Source organism: Temnothorax nylanderi, unplaced genomic scaffold, assembly GCF_030848795.1.
Source record: "Temnothorax nylanderi isolate EJ_2023f unplaced genomic scaffold, tnyl_v1.0 TNYL_tig0024_pilon, whole genome shotgun sequence".
Classification (NCBI taxonomy): domain Eukaryota; kingdom Metazoa; phylum Arthropoda; class Insecta; order Hymenoptera; family Formicidae; genus Temnothorax; species Temnothorax nylanderi.
The window spans coordinates 1,534,426-1,553,234 of NW_027249086.1; the positions used below are offsets into that span (position 1 = coordinate 1,534,426).

General features: G+C 39.7%; 1 protein-coding gene across 2 annotated transcripts in view; it reads right to left on the bottom strand.

Annotated features, from left to right (window-relative positions):
- Window positions 1-15,253, bottom strand: part of LOC139769786 (uncharacterized) — a 31,770-nt gene extending 16,517 nt beyond the window's left edge. Inside the window, exon 1 of one of the 2 annotated variants that reach the window (XM_071701156.1) lies at window positions 14,660-15,253. The gene's annotated coding sequence lies outside the window, so the exon portion shown is untranslated. Of the gene's footprint in view, window positions 1-4,689; window positions 4,948-14,659 lie in introns of those variants that run through there. The other variant, XM_071701155.1, reaches the window with a different exon arrangement.
- Between the last annotated feature and the right edge of the window lie 3,556 nt (window positions 15,254-18,809).

Here is an 18,809-nt window from a genome sequence, read left to right on the forward strand (position 1 = left end):
TACAGCTCGTGATTAGTGACTGAACCCTTTTCGAATGTATTCAATCATACGTATTACGTATAACTACGGTAATCACGCGGAGATGACCGCTAAAGGAAACATCATATTCTCTTCGGGGCGCGGAGAGCATTCTAATCTCATGGTATTAATACAGATCTGTATGCTTTTACGAATAAACGTTGGAAAAAATTTCGCATTCACGTACGCAATTCCAACGCATGTTTACGCTCACCGACGTGATCGAAATAATAATATTTTTTTAAACAGTTATTGGCAGATCGGTAAACTAAAATAGAATAATTGGGACGTATCGAAATCTTTCGGTTGACCGTGATCTTCCCGGAAATTCTTGACGTACACACGCAGTACGTTTTTATAGTGGCGACTAGCGGGAGAGCTGCGAAGGGTGGGTAAGGTAATCGATCGAAATTTCAATGAGCGGGCAAAGGCGGCCTCGTCAACGTAAACCTGTCATTAATGCTGGGCATGGAAGGGGGACCGGTCCATGCATCAATGTGTCCAAGTGTGATTACGGTCCTGGTAGCGAAAGCTGGGCGCTATCGTGAATGAAATCTTATTCTTATTATTATGTGGGCAGGGTGCGGAGCACTCTCAGCGCATTCGATAGCCTCGTTGCCCTCGCTACTTATACGGTACGAATTTTTTCAAGGGTGTGCCGTCTAATCGATTCAAAGTGATATACATATAATGGGAACCGGTACGAAATCGTTTTTCCATTAATCTTTTACATGGTCCGGCGAGGTGAATATTGGCGTCGTGGTTAACAAGTAATGAGACGTTTTGTGATGCTACTTCTCAGAAATATCATCGGTTTTCTTTTCAATGTTATCCAAGAAAACGTGTCTGATGTGTATCATCACGATATATCTGAAAGTGTGAGAGATTCGAGAGAAAAAAAGCAGCCTCGAGCGAAGGCTCGGGTAAATAAAATTTGACGAATTTGACTGAAATGTGTGAAATATAGTGCTTAATATTCATTTAATCGATTGACGGTCGTCATAAAGAAAGTAGGATAATTATGCGCGTAACGTTTAGGTGGTACGAGAATTTATGTGGCCTGCGGGAGTAGGCGAGGATCGAGAATGACATACTATTTGTAATATAATAGAGGACTTAATTTTTTAACCTCGACCCATGTCTGAACAGTTTGATCGCCAACTCAATTTATGCTGACAGCATTCAACCGTGTATATTACAAATTATAACATTGTTAAATGTAAACTTTGAGATTTTAAAGTAAAATCCGCTCCAAATTTCTTTACTAGATTGATCAAAAAAATGCCTAAATCTTTATATTTATAATTATGTGGCCTTCTATAAATAACTGTTTAGAACTCGATATAAAATCTTTGTCTATTGATGTATATAAATGTTATCGTCGTTATTAGAGGTAAGTTATTATAAATGTGAATAATTAAATTGTGGTCTTTCCGTCCACAATTATTTGCGATAATCTGTGTGCAATGTGTTTATATGTATATAATATTGCCAACCCAGTTGACATTTCGAGTGGAACGCTTAAATCCTTAAACCCAACCCAGTTGGCACTCGGAGGGCAAAGGGTTAATATACTGTTAATACCGCGATGCGCGACGCGGACGTGACACGTTGCGCCTTATCCACATCTCTATTGAATTACAGTTGGCGAGAAACTTTAATTATGGAATGGGCTGTCACTATTAGTACATACACACACCTATACCATTACGATACGTGTTACACCGAGTGGAACGCAAAATATATTAAGGTCTTTCTTGCAAATCCAAGTGTATCGATATTTCTTTCGGTGCGCCGGAAGATGTATCTCCCGTCAATCGCGGATAAATGTAATAATAATCTCAGCAAGCAGAATACATATATATGTGCGTACATTTGTGAATGTCGATGAACTTAAACGAGCATTAAAATTGTTCGATTAAATCGATTAAAATAGTTATAATGTATAATATGAGTGTATTTATGTAATGACAGGAATTTTCTATCTTAATAAATAAACTGTGCATAATATCGACATATTAAGCGTGATAGCTCGATAAGAAGATTATATCTCGACGTGGAGACAAAGCGATGAGCGATCGTGACAGTGGCTTTAAGGCTTAAAAGCACGTATCGCCCTGCTATTACAACTGGGCAACTCGAGTTGCGTCACTCCGTCACCTTGCTCTCGGCAAAGGCGCACAGGCGCGATTCCTTCCGTGTTCGATTTTAATTAATCGTGGCATTTAATCGGAATAATTAATTAGGCGCTTTCCACGCTCAACTGCGAAAGTCGATATTAGCTCGTAGTTAAGCCGCGCGCGCGCGCGCTGGTTCTGGTAAGCCTTGGTGGCAGGCAGCTGGCTCGGAAACTGTGCCTGCTATGCGCCAGGAATACGAGCGCGGTAAGTCGTTTACCGTTACCGTTAATCGATGTCTCCGAGCATTACGTTTTACTCTTACTAATCCTCAACGAAAGTCCACGAAGAACCGGCGGTATGCAAGGCGATATAAACGCTCGACCGTGTCGGCAATTACGGGTCCGCGTCTTTTACCGCCGAGTCAGTATTTCACGTTTCAAGAACCGCCGCACCGCACCAGTCGCGCCAACGTGTTACAGGGAGATGCAGTTATTGCTCGCGGACGAGCAAGGATCTATGTCACATCGGGGCAGGCTTCGAGAAAAGAGACTTCGAGGTTTTGGGCGGCTGTAAATTACACCGGCGCGGCGCGGCGCGGCGGCCTCGAAGCGGATAACACGGGTCCGCACTTCGCAGTTCGCGCGGCTGTCTTTTATAGCACGGCATAAAAGATATATTTCGCTATCGTGGCAAAAATATCCGAAAATATTGTAGTATATTCCGTAGAAAATTCAATGTAAGTTGAAAGCCTTGAGGCCTTGCTCGAAAATATATTTCGATTGTCGTCGTGGTAGGATGGAAGAGCGTGATCGGTATTATCCGCGGAGAATCTTAAACGAGACGCTTATTTTTTGATAATCTGATAACGTTCACTAAAACAAGATATAAGATAGTGTGAATAGAGAAAAGTGTTATCTATCTAACTTTGATATAAATTAATCTTGTGTACATATTTGTGTAATATTAAAGTGATAAACAAATAAGTCTGAGTTGTCAAATCGTACCAGTACAATATTAAAAAACCTCGTAATGGTATGATTTAAGAAACATGATAAATAAAAAATATTAATTTAATTGTAACATATATGAAATAAGTGTAAAATGTTCTACAATAAATCTTTTATAAAAACATACTGCAGAATAAAACCGCATATATAATTTTAAGATACATAGATTGATGAAAAATTAATCAATAAAAATTATTAATTGTACGTTAATTAAGCAATTGTGTATATTTCTGTTAGATTTCTATTGTCTTTTGGCCCCTTCTCCCAATTCTACATCAAATGCACAGTATATATACTTTTCGATTTGATATGAACTGGCCAAAAGACAATAGAAATCTTGTGGAAATATTCCATAATTGAACGGTTAACATAAAAAGAACTACGACGAGGTTGAAGATTACAAAGATATCGAGCAAAACTCGACAGCGACCGTGTATTGATACCAAATCGACGTCGATTTGACTAATTATAATTATTTCTGGCCGCGTACGACGCGGACGCCTCGGCGTGCAGTTGTGTTACGCGTGGTAATACCTTGCTATCATTCGCGCCGCGCGGCGAACTTACACTCAAGCGAAGCACGCAGCGACGCGAGCCCGGAGCCGCCCCGTGTATCCGTAACATTACCTCTCGCAACACGATCGCGACAAGTGTCGGGAGGAAACACGATAATTCTCCGCGGACACTCGGCGATTATAGGAGCGCGCGCGGTTAATTAACTCCCGCGATTAATGCCTCGCGAGCGTATCGGAGCGACGGGCGGTCGTTTATCGAGATAGTTTATTTTCGCAGGATTTAGTCGTTACAAATAGTAATCGAGGCGACAGACGCGATGACGGGAATTACGAATTATCGTTCCATCGCGATATTTAACGATGCTTGCTCCTCGAACGTGCGTATCTTTAGATCTTTCCGCCGATTTTGGCAATAAAATTTACCCATTTTTCAATTCAAAGCGTAGGACGGCGCGCGCCTTTCGAGGAGATCAAATTAACATTTATTTTCGCTGAAATCCAAGTAATTTAAAGAACGGAAAGTCACGGTGTTTTGGCTGTTTAATATATTTCCTATATTTTACGCAAAAATTAATGCGGGGTGTATCGCGTAAACGGAATTTCAATCGCATATTTTCGGACGATCCAATGGGTTTAATTTGACTCGCGTGGTATCAGCGTGACGTAGGCACTACCCCCCCATTCCCCCGAACTCGGCGATCAGCCGATCACTGACGAGACGTCCGCGTCGCCGGTAAGTACGGAGCGGATCGACTCCGAGTTGCGATGCGTTTAATTAGTAAGTGTTAATTACAGCAAGCCTCGCATCAGTCTCGCATCTTGACGTTCGACCGCGTGGCGAAAGCTTGAGGCTCGTATATCGATGACATGACTTTGGATCGCGGTCTCGCAAGAAATCCGTCCGATAGAAATCCCGTCCCGTCGAGCGCGAGCAATGGCCCTCACTGCCCTGTCGATCGCGTTTTCGCAGATGTCGCGATCCGACGTTCTCGTTTTCGGATCTCAAGTCTTAACTTGTATATTACTCACATATATGTTGGAATGCGGAGCCTCGCGGAGGTGATGCTCGTCCTGAAACGCGATCGTGTGTCGTTTGATAGCAACGGTTATTACGGCGTCGGCGGCGTCGCGGCACAAGTGTCGCGTGAAGTTGGCGATCTCTCGCGCCGTTCTTCGGGACTCATCAGCCGCACTAACCTCGCCCGACTTCGTGGTTACGCGGATCGCAGCTTCGTACCGATAATTGTCGTTCCTCAATCCTCGTTAACTTCCCCCCGTCGTCGTAACGTAATAAGGTGCGCGTCGTGCACGGTCAACATCGGGAGTGCCGTATACCTACTCAAGGTGCCGCGCGATCGTCGTACCGAGATGATTACCGCGACCGTAATTAGTCGTGTTTTCGCGAGTGAATGAGTGAGTGCGCGTCGTAAAAGAGCAGTAACGAGGGAACGAGAGAGAGGAGGAGGTGGCCTGGGAGGCATCGGGCAACGGCGGAGCAACCACGGGGTAAGTAGTACGTTATTAATAAATTAAATGTTAGAATTAAATAATAATAAATAGTAATAAATGCAATAAGAGTGATAATAAATTAATTAAATATTATTAAATGTTTTCCTCGTAAAATTTAGTTTATTCCCGGTTTATTTGAATAGTTAATTTATATGAGAATTTGTGAAGACTTTTATTCGTGGAATTTTATAAAAGTCTACACTCGGGAGATAGAGATTTTTATATAATTATTTCACACATTAATAATCTCTGTTTAAGAAAGACAAACAAGAACTCAATGCGTGTGTAGTTTAAGAATTTTTTGAAACATTAATTATATTCTGAACGCTGTTATAATTGTGGATTTTATTGTGTTTTACAGATCGACGTTAAAAACTCTCCGCTGCTGCGCGTCGTGTGTCGGTGAGTGACAAATTATTTTTAATCTGAAGTAATGGATCTCTGTGTGAAACAACATTATTGATATAGATCCATTGCTTTTTAAAATGGATGGGCTACGCTAAATTAATGTCAATATTTTTAATCCTGGAAAATACGTGCAGCCATCGATTTCTTGTGTATATAACGACAAATATACACTTATAAGGTACATAAAATAAAACTTGGTATATTACTCTACCAGCACCGTTTATTGATATATTTTGGTGTATCGTTGGTATGTTTCAGTCGTCTGAAATTTATAAAATAAATATGCAAACGTCTGTAAAAAACAATGATAGAAAGTCTTACGGTAATACGCTTTTTGCCAAGCGCTTTATGTATTTGCAACAATTTCAGAAAATGTCAACTAAAAACATCATGAAAATATAAAATATCAATAATGTTATCTGGGCAGTTTTTTTTATTAAGTACTGGTATTGTAACTTATTAAATTTGTATGGCTTATAAATAGCGAAAATATAGTAAAATATAAAAAATAAACGTAAAGAAACTGAAATAATGATAGTTTTGGAATAAATATAAATCTTTTATTCTTCTTCATGATGTTCTTTGATTTCATAGACAATAAAGATCAGAAAAAGATGTTTATGTTTATTATATGTAAAAAATAAATTAATATCTTTCGATCGCGGTAGGAAAATATTATTAATATGTCAGAGTGTTTTTTTCATTTTCTCTTTTTTCCACTTGCCGAATAATTCCTAAACAAAATTTCAATTTAGATCTACATATTTGGCTGCCCTACATCTCTCTCCTTCCAGGATTAAATATTATACAAATTGAAAGAAAACAATCAGAGATTTTGTTTTAATCCATACGTTACTAGCTGGAAGAGCTATAAAAATAAAAGACAATAAATAAAAGAGAAATATATTTCACAATTGTGTAGCATATTCCAACTCCTTTTTACGTAGTGAACCGATGCGTAAATACGGCTGTTGACCGTAATCAGACTTGTAATGTGTTAATTTTACTCCGAATTGTTTCGTAGCCTGTCCATCTGTGTTTATTGATGAATTGACTTGAAAGGTAAATGACTTATAAACGGTCCCACATAATCCTAGAGTCCTAGACGCTCTTAGGCGACTCTAGGCGTACAGGGACTGTTCTTTTAAGAGACACACGACCACACGTTTCGTGCGTCCAACTTTCGATTTCTTTCGCATCCTACAATAGTTTTGAAAGTAAAAGGAAAATCACGGACGCAACCCTATCTAATGCGAGCGTGGCGCGTGACGTTTTACCGCTAATTTGGAGAAAGTACACAGGCATAATAGTCGTCATTATCGACGCTGAATGGACACTCTGCCGGCGTATATTCTTACATGCACCACGCGCGTCGTATACATTGCTTTATATTAATCGACTGCGGATTAACAGTTCGCAGGCTTCGGATCAAAGTACATTAGTTGTACTTAATCCCATAATCATTAATTCTCAAGAAATTATAAGCGAAATTATACATATATAAATTGTATTAAGTGTCTCTTCATAAGAATTAATTAAGATTAATTGCAATTTTATTTGTTCTCTGTTCCTGTTTTAAATGTTCCTGAAGGTACATTTAAAAAATCAGTAAAATTTTAGTATGTTTACAAGATTTACAATATTTACAAAAATGGATTTTTAATAGAGATACTTAGAAATACTACAATTTTTTTTATATTTGAATGGCAAAGCAACATTCGTAAATAAACACACTCCTTGCTCATATGAAATGTTAAACGTATAATGAAATTTCAATCCTCTTATGTCAATTAGCCACTTAACTTGATAAAAGAATTTCTCACATATAAATTAAATACGAAATTTAAGTTGTGTATTCATATAACGCGATTAGTCTAATAGAAGGATGTACCCGACACGATGTCGGATATGAAGCAATGGAAAGGATATGTATATCGATGATACACATGCTTGTTGACTCCCGTTTCTTAGACGTAACGTTAATATGGAACTTCCTTCAGCCTTATACATGCTCGGTGATTATGGAGGTAGTGAAAGTACCGGGGGAGAGATGAGGACGCACGATGCGACGATTCGTTAGTGCGTTAATAACTCGCGAGCATCGTGTAATTGGAATGCATTAATAAACGTGAATTCCAGTGAAAACGCCGGTGCATGGGGAAGCGTGCATCAATTTTTTGTACCCTCCTCGTCGCTACGGCATACTTTCAATCGCGCGCGCGCGCACGCGAAGCAGCGGTAAAACTTCATTGCGGAGACCTTGCCGTCTCGCATATTTGGAAATTTTGTCGAGTCGCCGAATGATTTTTTTCATCCGAGAGAAAGCACCTCGTATACTTGGTGAAACCTTTCGACCACGCGCGGAACGACACAACGTCGCAATTCATCCTTATTTTCACGTTTTGTGTGTCATATCACTGTCCGTTTCGTATGGCGGCGCGATTATTTAGTGACACAGAATCTGCGAATCTCACCATTGTGTCACGGCCCGCGATTGTCCCCGAGTCCCCAAGTATTCCTAGTCCTTAGTTCCGATATGACTAATTGTAATTAAAAAGCGAAAGTTTCTACACAATTCGCCGAGCGAATTGTAGACAAAGTATAAATTTCAGGAATTTATTTTAGATTTCTTTATATATCTCTGTGTATACTTTTTTTTTTTAGATAAATCAATTACGTCGAAGAGTATTCAGGATATAAAAAAAATAATACGCTATTAATTAAATGATAATATTTTCTCATGGTAGGAAAAAAATGAAGTAATATATAAAACATTGCGTAGTCTTGTATAAAATCTGTTTTATGTCTCGTAGACACATATTTCAAGTCGAAGGATTACGTCGTAAGAATGTCGCACATGCGTTTAAAGGGGGTCATCGTCGAAAAGCGTGTTATCTACGATCTGTGATCTATCTCGTGTCATCTACCTAGACCTCACATATTTTCTTGCGCGTTGACGTAGCCGCTCTTCCCGCATTTAGATACACGTCGTCGAGTGTATCGAGATCGAGGCCGATGGAAAAGTCGACGGATCTCTCTTAAGAAGGTCGATGGGTGAACGCCATGGACTTGGGAGTAAAGAAAGAACGAAAGAGAGGAATTAATCGCATATGAGAGTAACGAGAGCCACGAGCGCGCCGGCGATATGCATCGCGTGTGTACCTATATTTCGTGTATAAAACGTGCGCGCGCGCGAGCACGGGCGCATGAATACGCGCACCTGTCTGTACAGTGCACCTGTCTACGATGCTCCGGGAGACATCGACAGTTGATATGATGATCGGCAAGATTAGATCCTGGGGCGCGCGCGCGCGCACGTGCGATCCGTCCGTTTTGTCACGATTTAGAAATCTCGCGTCGCCATTTAGAGCAGCTTGCCCGCGTGTCGTATCCGTAAAATTGATGGCACTACCGCGGTGACTACTGGAAAGGGCGTTTCCGACGACCGGTCTCGCATCCTAATAGCGATGAAAGCACCTGACCGTCTGTCCGTGTAGCTCGCTATTACGCCATGACTGCACGGCCCCGGCCGTGGCGTGGTGGCTCTCGCGGATTTCCTCGACTGTGCCAAAACATCGTGGCTCACGCCACGTCTCGTCCACGTCCCTCCGTCCACTCCCGTGAGAGAATCTCGCTTTACGAGCGGGCTACTTGCGCAGACAAGCGTAATTTCATTATTCGCGCTCTGCTCATTAGTCGCGGAAATAGTCGGACGAGCGCGATTACATCGGCTCTCTAGATTCGTTCGAATTGCGGGCGCACGGTACACGCTTCTGTTATAACATTATAACATTTACAACCGAGAAGAGGACAGGAGACCGGACGTTCAGAATCGGTATCTCGCGTAGGTGTGGGACGCGTCGTATGAAAAACGTACTATTAAAACATTAAGAAAAAAAAAACCGCGCAGCTTTTCTGGAAGAGACGTCGAAACAATAGCGCATAATGATAGTGTAGATTACCTGCGAAATACCATTGCGATCGTTCACTGTCCATGGGCCGATGGCAGCGGCCGATCCCAATCTCTGATCGTGATCGCTTGCTACAGGGGATAAAAGTGACCTACTTTAACACCTCGTGTGTGTATCGTCGCGAGTGGCCGCGGCAACGCCGACGGATATGATTTCTCGTGGCAATAGGGTGTCCCGTGTTATATCCTGAGGAAATTTTGTCTGGTTATATTTTCTTTTATTTTACAACGCATTGAGTTGTGCAAAATTTTTATGCGATTTATTCGTTCCACGATACATTCTTTCTTTCCTTATAATTGCAGCAATTGATTTATTATGTACAGCATACGTTTATAACATTTAGTGTTATGAGAATAATATAGCAGTTAATTTATCACACATATTTTTATTTATATTAATACATATATCCAATATCTTAATGAACACAATATGCTTGGAAAAGCATTAAAAAATTTTCTCATGCTTTACAATAGTAAATATATTATTTCAAAAATTTCAATACATCTAATATAATAATACGAAATAATAGTATAATTATATAACGATAATTTTTTGTGCAAAATGCACAAAACGTTGCAATTATTTTATTTCTAAATTCTCTTGATAATATAATTAAATTGAAAATTACAATTGTAAGAAATCTTTTCTACGATTAAATAAGAAATGTAGATCTGAGTTTAATGGCAGATAAATGCTACATTAAGGCTGCTGCAGGTAAATTTTCGCGGCAAAGGCGAGGCAAATATCGAACCACCTAGAAATCGACTTTCGATCGACACACATTTCTCCAGTGCCGCTTATATATTTCGGAGGTTTTAATCAACGGTACGCTAATTATTTTCCGCATTTCGAATCCTGCACCTTGTGAAATCAGTAGAAAATTCTACCGGCACAACAACGCGTTTCCCAGATAAAACGTTTTTGCCAGATATTCCCGTTATAAATATTTTCTGAGTTTGTTGACTCTTAATATGCGATATGTTATACTAAATGATATTTCCAGAAACGTGAGTAACGTCAAATTAGGATCTCGCAAATAATCATTAAAATAACCAACCAGGTTCTGGCGTTCCGATCTTTTAATTAGCCGCGTCGTGCCGTCGAAAGAACCGTCTATTAAAATTAATGAAATGCGCTGCTATTTCTCGGTGATCGCAGTGGTAAAATGTTTCCGGCCACTAAATTTTATTGCACTCGATTTTCGTCGGGACAGAGTGGACCACCTCGAAACCGCGTTAACGAGTCGAGTTGCGCGATTGACATACATTTGTACCCTCGCGAGCATTTTACTCACCAATTAAACAGCTCGTTCGTTATCTGTCGAAAAATTAATTATCTACAGTGTATAATTACACGAAAAGAAAGCTGTATACATATAAATTATGTGAAATTTTATTACAAAATCGCAAAAATTCTTATAGGAAAGAATATCTTGATTTTAATAGCATTATATCATCAAATTAATTCTTTTGTAAACAGAACTCATTAACTTTGCGTAATATATATTTTTTTAATTTTGAGACTGATGCAGTCGTGAAACTTGAAGATAAAATATTTGGTGTAAAGTATATTTAATATTTAATTTTCGCAAAAAGTCCATTAGGATATTTCTGTTAAGAAACTCGTTAAGAAACTTTTTCTTCAATATTATTAAAAATTAACACAGTACGTTATATATTGTTATTTTAAGAATTGAAAATTATTTTCAAATTTCTTATCTTCCTGTTTTGATGTATCAGAGTACTTACTTGTTGCATGCATGCGCGATTTAATTGATGCTTCGGTGAAGCTTCGCCTAATCATCAGGGAGAGGGATTAATGGAACTGAGCGTTTAGCTTCTTTTGTGGAATTAGCACGGTGTAAAGCATCGACCTTTATGCATCGTTGTGCATCGCTAATGAAGAGCTTTCACGGAAGTTCCTTCCTTCGGTAACGCGCGTTAATTCCAATTTATTTATAATTACAATCGTGAAAAATTATAACCGCCATAAAAGGAAAGCTTTATAGCATCGTTACATATTACACGCGACGATGCAACTAACAACGTAATGCTAACGTGGCAAATATCTGATGGGGTTTCCCCTCTCGTTTTCCATTACCCGCAAGTTGCTTTACAATTGCTTAGCGCGGAGATTCGTGTACCTGTCATTAATTCGGCATGGGAGAAACGGTACGTGTGGAAAGAAAGGAACAGAGATAGTCGTGCAGACCTACTGCTATATAATAGCCCAGTACGCTGTGAAGATATCTATTGACGCAACAATGACAGTAAACGCTGCATTGTATGTCACGTTCATGGCCTTTAGGTCAAGCACACGCTGTAGACGGGTAAGACTGCGAGATAAGTAAATATATCTCGATATCTCTCGTTCAGCTCGGGCTTATCAGACCCCATTCTTTTCTCGATCGCGTTATACGCGAACACCATGGACGAGTCTAAAATAGGCCGTTCAATCTCACAGGCGGAAAAGCGAGGCAACTGTACAAAAGCAATCAAGTCATCATCACGATTACATATCGTGAATTAGCTTCATCTCGTGAAAACGATAGCAATAACGTTTCGTCATTAGCGAATAACAGCAGCAGGAAGATTTCTCATAATCTGCATTCTTCCATTCCGCAGTCCGAGTGTACGTTAACGGCTTGTTAATTGACAAGCTTTCGCGCTCGCGTTTCGAGAAAGCGCATACAAATGGCACATTGTGATGTCCCATTTCATTTCCGAGACTTTCCGAGACTTTCCGAGACGATTCTGCGGTTATCCCTTGATTTTTGGGTCGGGCGATATAGAGGACAAATCTTTTATGGCCCAGGGACCGTGACGGCGAAACGCTCTAACGGACTCGCTGCGAGGAGAGAGACCCAAATCCATCGCGAACAAAAGCGGTTCTAATTTGTTCCGAACCGACACGCTTGTAGTTTGAAACTAGAGCGAAATAGCAATGCGCAAGTGAATGCTTCTGCGAACCAGTAATCATAGCGCGAAACAATTGATCAAGTTTCGTTTCTAATGACACTAATCCGTCCGTGACTTTCAACGAAAACGAAATCAGGATAGTCTATTTTTAGGATTAAAATCTCGACAGCTTACAAAACAGAAATTTAAGATAATCTTTTTAGCATAATATGAAGATTTGTATAAGCCATTGCGTAAGCTACTTCTTCTGTATTCTAATGTAAATGAGTCCCACTGATAATAACTGAAGCACTATTATTTGCTGAGATTCTCTACGGTTTTGTGATTTTATTTATATCGGTACAACAATGAAAACGACGGAAGTCTTTATAATTTTTTAATCGATTATTTATAAAGGAGTAATAATATAATGTAAGAATAATTGAAAATTCTAAAATAAGTAAATCTCTCTCTCTCTTTTCCTTCTGGAGTCTAACCGAAGCCGATACTTAGTCGGGAAATGGATTTCAATCGGAAAATGAGAAGACTAGGACACCTACGACGTGTTGAGTCGACATAAGATGGAACGTGTGTTTAGGAGGCGCGCGACTAATCAGTGAAAGTGGCGCGTTCGATCACGGCAAGTGTGGTTACGGTTATTTTAAGAAGGAATCAGCTTGACCCAATTCACACGGGGGATTCCGTCGCGGAACACGGCGGACTAATCGCCGGCGAGCGTTCACCAGATTGACTAATGCAAGCCGCGAAAATCGCCAGTGCATTCATTACGGCTTTTTCTAAGTGGATTACGTTTCTTTCGCCTTCCTTTAGAGTGGCACACTTTGCGCCAATTGATAACTATTTTATTAAGAATCGCGAATCGGCAAAGAGGACGAGGCCAATTTATATTCTTTCCTCTGTCTCTTCTACTTTCCCTTACTATATCCCAGACAAGTATCTCAAAGACGTATCTTTCAGGAATATTCCAAAGATACCCAAACTACGTCGCAACTCTTTACACGGTTCTTTTAGACTTCTGTGTTATGTAAGATGACATTTGTGAAAAGTACAATGCCATCAAGTCCAATGAAAAAAGTTTCACAAAAAGACCTAAGTTTGTGGAAAATAACATTACCTATTGTAGTAACAAAGTAATTTATCTCTTTCTATCTATACTTCAGAGAAAATTAATAAAGAAATATATTGAGTTTCACTAATTAATAAATTATATATATATATATTTTTTTATTTAACTTAATCGATTTTCAGAACTTCAGAACTAAAGAACTTAAAAATCACTTTTTAACAAGAGTGTTTCATTTTTGGTGTATAAGAAAATTTTAACAAAACAGCTTCTGCAGGTAGAAAAAGAGACAAACGTAATGAGAGGTATTTACACCTGGCGAATATAGGGATATCTATATTCAAAACTGCTCGATCGCATGATATCGAGACTTTCTAATAACATTAACCTCCGGCTATTGATTATATTGTTTTCGATCTAGCGCGCTCGCCTACTTCTGGAAGCAGCGATAATTCTTGTATTAGCAGTCGTGTATCGATCGTTACGATCGATCATCCATTCCGGAGACTAATTTCATCCGCGAGGATGCAAGTGTATTAACGCTTAAAATTGCTTTCGCGTCAGGCGCGGTGAGACTTTCTATCGATACCGCGAAATTAAAACTTTCTAATGTTTTAACACGTTTCATCGGATCATCGAATCATTGCGTGATTCACTGCATATGATCGCGAGTTATTTTATGATAAAACTTTTACCTTATATCACAAACGAGCAATTTATCAGTTACTTCCGAGTGTCAAGGTAAAGAAATATGTAGTAATCTCCGTCAGTTCTAATATTTTATAATAATACGTTGCCTAGCTCTCCGCCTAGTTTATTGCTTCATCGTTTTAAAATAAGAGTTATTTATTAGTCATCATTAAGTATAAATATGTGTATGTGCACACGCAATATATATTTACATACATATATACATATTTGTGTGTGTGTGTGTGTGTGATAAATCTGCTCTAAAATCCGAATTGCTGTCACATTACCATACAAGTCATTCATTCGAATTTTAATCTGCTCCGACATCTGTCAGCTCCAAATTCTCAATGACGCTCACGAAGCACCGAATATCTCGACTCTTTCTCTATACGCAACCGGATTTGGGATACTCAGTACCTCGATGAAAAAAATCGACTCACCAATTTCGAAGCTAGTCGTTCCTCACAGTGCCCCACCGCATGTACCGTAAGACATTCAGTCGATCGTCATACCCGGCCCATCTCTCCCGTGGATCGTTGTTACGAATACGAGACCGCATTCACACATTCGAATCTGACGGTCTGGGAATCGAAGACGCGAGCGCGCGCGGTGCACATTGCACGATCTCGATCAAACGCGGACGCGATATCTGGCCGCGACCGTTAAACACATGGATCGCGAAATGAAGAAGGCCTTAGCGTTTTAAGGGAGAGAGAAATCGAGCCGGTGACCGTCTCGCCGTGATGTCCAATGTCGTCCCGCTCGTTCCCCGGGAGGCAACAGCAACGCGATCAGTCGAGGTATCCTCATTCGCAGTCGTCGAATCTCTCACGTTTTCGTGATTGGCACTTGACCTCGCGTCATTCCTGATCCCTTCGTTTTTTTTTGTTTTCGTTCTCCTTTTCGAAACGCAACTCGATCGCGATCGCGCGGCGGAGGAGACGCGCGACGTTCGTGACCGAGGTCCTCGCGCACTTGGTGTTCCCCGTACTCGGCGTGCACGCGGTTCGACTACCGGTCGCGCTTTGAGGATCGCCTCATTGCGTCCAGCGTGGACGAGGAAGCCGAGAAAGAGGTAGTAGGGAGCCCAGCCTCGTGCCAACCGCCACTGCAACAACCACGTGTCGTCTCCCGCCAGGATCCCCGTGAGATGGATCCCCCGGCATGGCCGCGTCGGATGCGATTGGATACGACCGAGAATCGCGCGGTACCGTGGGGGAGAAACTATGCGTTTTTCACGCACTTTTCCGTAACGCTAACAAATTTTCCGTGACAGCCGTGGCGAGTTCTGAAGACACCGTAGCGGCGGAATTTTAAATCGTGCCTAACGTTAAGTACGAATTTTGACATTCGCGGAAACCGGTCGATCGCGGTATCTTCATTCGTAACGGTATTGTCTGACTCGAATTGATCAGATAATGGTATAAATTCAAGCTTCGTAAGAATCGAGGATATTATTACCGTGTTACCGAAGAAAGTCTCCGCGCCGCGTTCAAGTACGTACGGCCAAATTAGGCCTATAATCATTGCGCGTGAAGGGGGAGTAGACGATAGGATAATGCTAATCACTCACAACGACGAGTCTGAGCAAACAAACCACTTAGACGAAAAAAAAGCTAGTTTTCTAAGATAGTGCGCCTCGACCGTTTTACGTAACGAGTGAAAATGAGCTTTCCCTCCGTTCTCGACACCGTTTGGCCACCGACTCTGTCATCTTCGTGCATTTTGCATCGCACGTGGAAAATTCACTTATCGGGACACTTCCATTTCTCTCCTCGAAACGAGGCTCCTGATCGGAAAAGAACGATCTCGACGGTGCTGGTGAAACTCATCCATTAGACATTTTTCTCGATTACCGGTCGGATGGGGATAATTAGCGGGAAAAATGGCTTACGCCTCTATGGCCGAATGTAAGAGCGCGAGATAATGGAATGCTGGGAAACCTTATTTTTTTCTCTCTCTTGATTCCAGTCCAAGTCACCGGCGTATAAAACGTCTGGATTCCTTTCGCTCGTATGTACGTGCGCACTCATCTCTCGTCTCGCAATCAGTTCAACCAGCAATGCGAGAGAAGAGTCAATGTGACGCGCGACGTAAGGAGAAATAATGAACATATTTATGTATATACGTTCTTGTAGGTGTATGTAATTGCCAAGCAGTACCACCGTCCCTCTCGCTTTTGGACGAAGTGGGTCGTCCTCCTGAAGAGAACAGTCTGCGAGGGGCCGATGGCCGAGAGAGAGAGAGAGAGAGAGAGAGAGAGAGAGAGAGAGAGAGAGAGAGAGAGAGAGAGAGAGGGAGAGAGCGAGAAAGAGAGACAGAAACCACTGCCTTTTCTCTCTTAGTATCTGTCGGCTGCCACTCTACTTCCGCGTCAATCGTTTTCCGCGAGTCTCGCTGCTCCTCAATGATCCTCTTAATTTGGCGAGGAAGATACCGGTATGAAACCGCAAAATATTTTATTGATCAGATTGCGAGGTAAAACCATTAGGTCAAGTAACCATTAAATAACGATCGTCATTCAAGCCTCGCGCGTCCGAATATTCATATACAAAATTACACATGCACATAAATTACATCGCGTGTGATAAGGAGAGCTGATAAATTTTTTTCATCAAATTAACACAATTTTGTGATAACTATAATTTTGATACCGTTGTGTCAGTCTATTTTCAAGGCTCCACTGATGAGGAATCTGATTAGATGCTTCTCAGAGTCGCGTAATATTATGCATTATGCAGTAAATCTTAAGCCATTTAATATATTATGTAGATAAGAAAGCTATAGAGATAAATTTCGGCCGCTAAATATCTTTCCTTGTTACTTTTCAATTTTAGATACACCGTAGCCTATAGCTCCAAAGTAAATTGTTTTTTTTTTTTCAATTTTTACTATAATAAAAAAATTAATCGAGCAACAAATTAGATTCCAATCCATTCGAAAAAAAACCTCAAACGAAACCCGTATGTGCTGGTTTATATGTCTATGGGTTGTCCAGAAGCACGAGATAACTGTCCTTTTACGTTTATTGCCGACGAGAGCTAACGAGAATGTTGTTTTTATTTTGCCTTAATAATAAACGTCGTACAATTAATCAAGCTGACTTATGACAAGATTCAAAACTGCTAACAGTGCTAACAGGATAACGTGCTAATCACATTCCTCACAAGTTGGCCATTTCAACTAAAAGATCATAAAGGATTCCGATTTTTTCTACAATAAAATTCTGCACTAAAATATTCTAATGCAAAATCTATGTATAAAATCTAGATTAAAATACATACACACGTCGAAATATATATTAAAAAAACTACTGCATATAAAGTTATAGGTAAATGGAATTCCATTCTAAAATTTAATGCAAAGTATAGATCTAAAGTAGGCTTTAATTATTGATTTGATTATATTTATTGGACAAGTTAAGTACTTATTTTGTATGTGTATGCAACTGAATTCGCTTTCATCGGGAAATGAGATTCAGCTTCACCGTACTTCTCACGATAAGGCGAAACGGGGTCATTGGAAAGGAGTATTACGGATCAGTGATTTGGACAGTCAAAGGTTTCGGGAACGGAAGGAAAACATGGGTTTTGACGAGTAATACGGAGGCTATATTAATCAGATCAATAGAAATAAACGTGTAACAATCGTGTAAATAAGTAATTTTCGTACATCGTGCAATGTAGTACGTGTATGTACGTGTATACTACATTAACATAAAAAAATAAATACTCTTTCATTTTGTTATTATTATAAAAAGAGTAATAATAGTTGATAAAATTATGAAAGAGAGAGAGAGTAATATATGTATAATAGTTCAAAGAGGTCGAACGAAGCAGCTTACAATTAGACGATAATAAATATAGTATAAGAAAGAAGAAAGATGAATTCTCTTATTTATTTATGTTAAATATTGACAATTCTTACAAAATAATATTAAGCATACAAATTACATATTATATTAATGCTTTTATTACTATTTTTCTTATCACTAGTTTATCTATTGTCGCCTGTGGAATAGATAGTATAAAACATCTTAATTTCACACTTTAAAATACATTTCAAATATTGTTGAAGAAATAAAACGTTTATTAATTCCAATAGCCGCATAAGTAGGACGAGTAAAAAAAATTTGGTCAGTAATACACTATAGGAAATTAAGAGTAAAAAACTGTAGAATATAAGGATAAAATATGTATTCAAAATATTAATTTTGAATAACGCCGGAAGAATAAAAAAAGTTTTCTAATATCAATAATTATATAGGTCGAATAGGCCAAGAAATTCTGTCAATAATAGACGATGAGAAAAAATGACAAAGCGTAGAAAGTATGGAAGAGACATAGCTGTGTTATCGCGTTGCATTGTCCGCAGAGTCATCTTTCTCTCTTTTCTCTCTTCTTTCTCTCTCTCGTCGGGAGAAAAAATCTAACAATAGAAGTACACTAGGTGATTAGTAGCTCAACTTAAAACGAAGAGTGTTTAATCGTGAGTGAAATTTACGAACTTTTTATTTTAAAGTGCCTTGAGGCGTTTGCGCGCCATTAATTAGTCGACAATTGTAACCGAAGTAGCTTTAACAAACGCAAC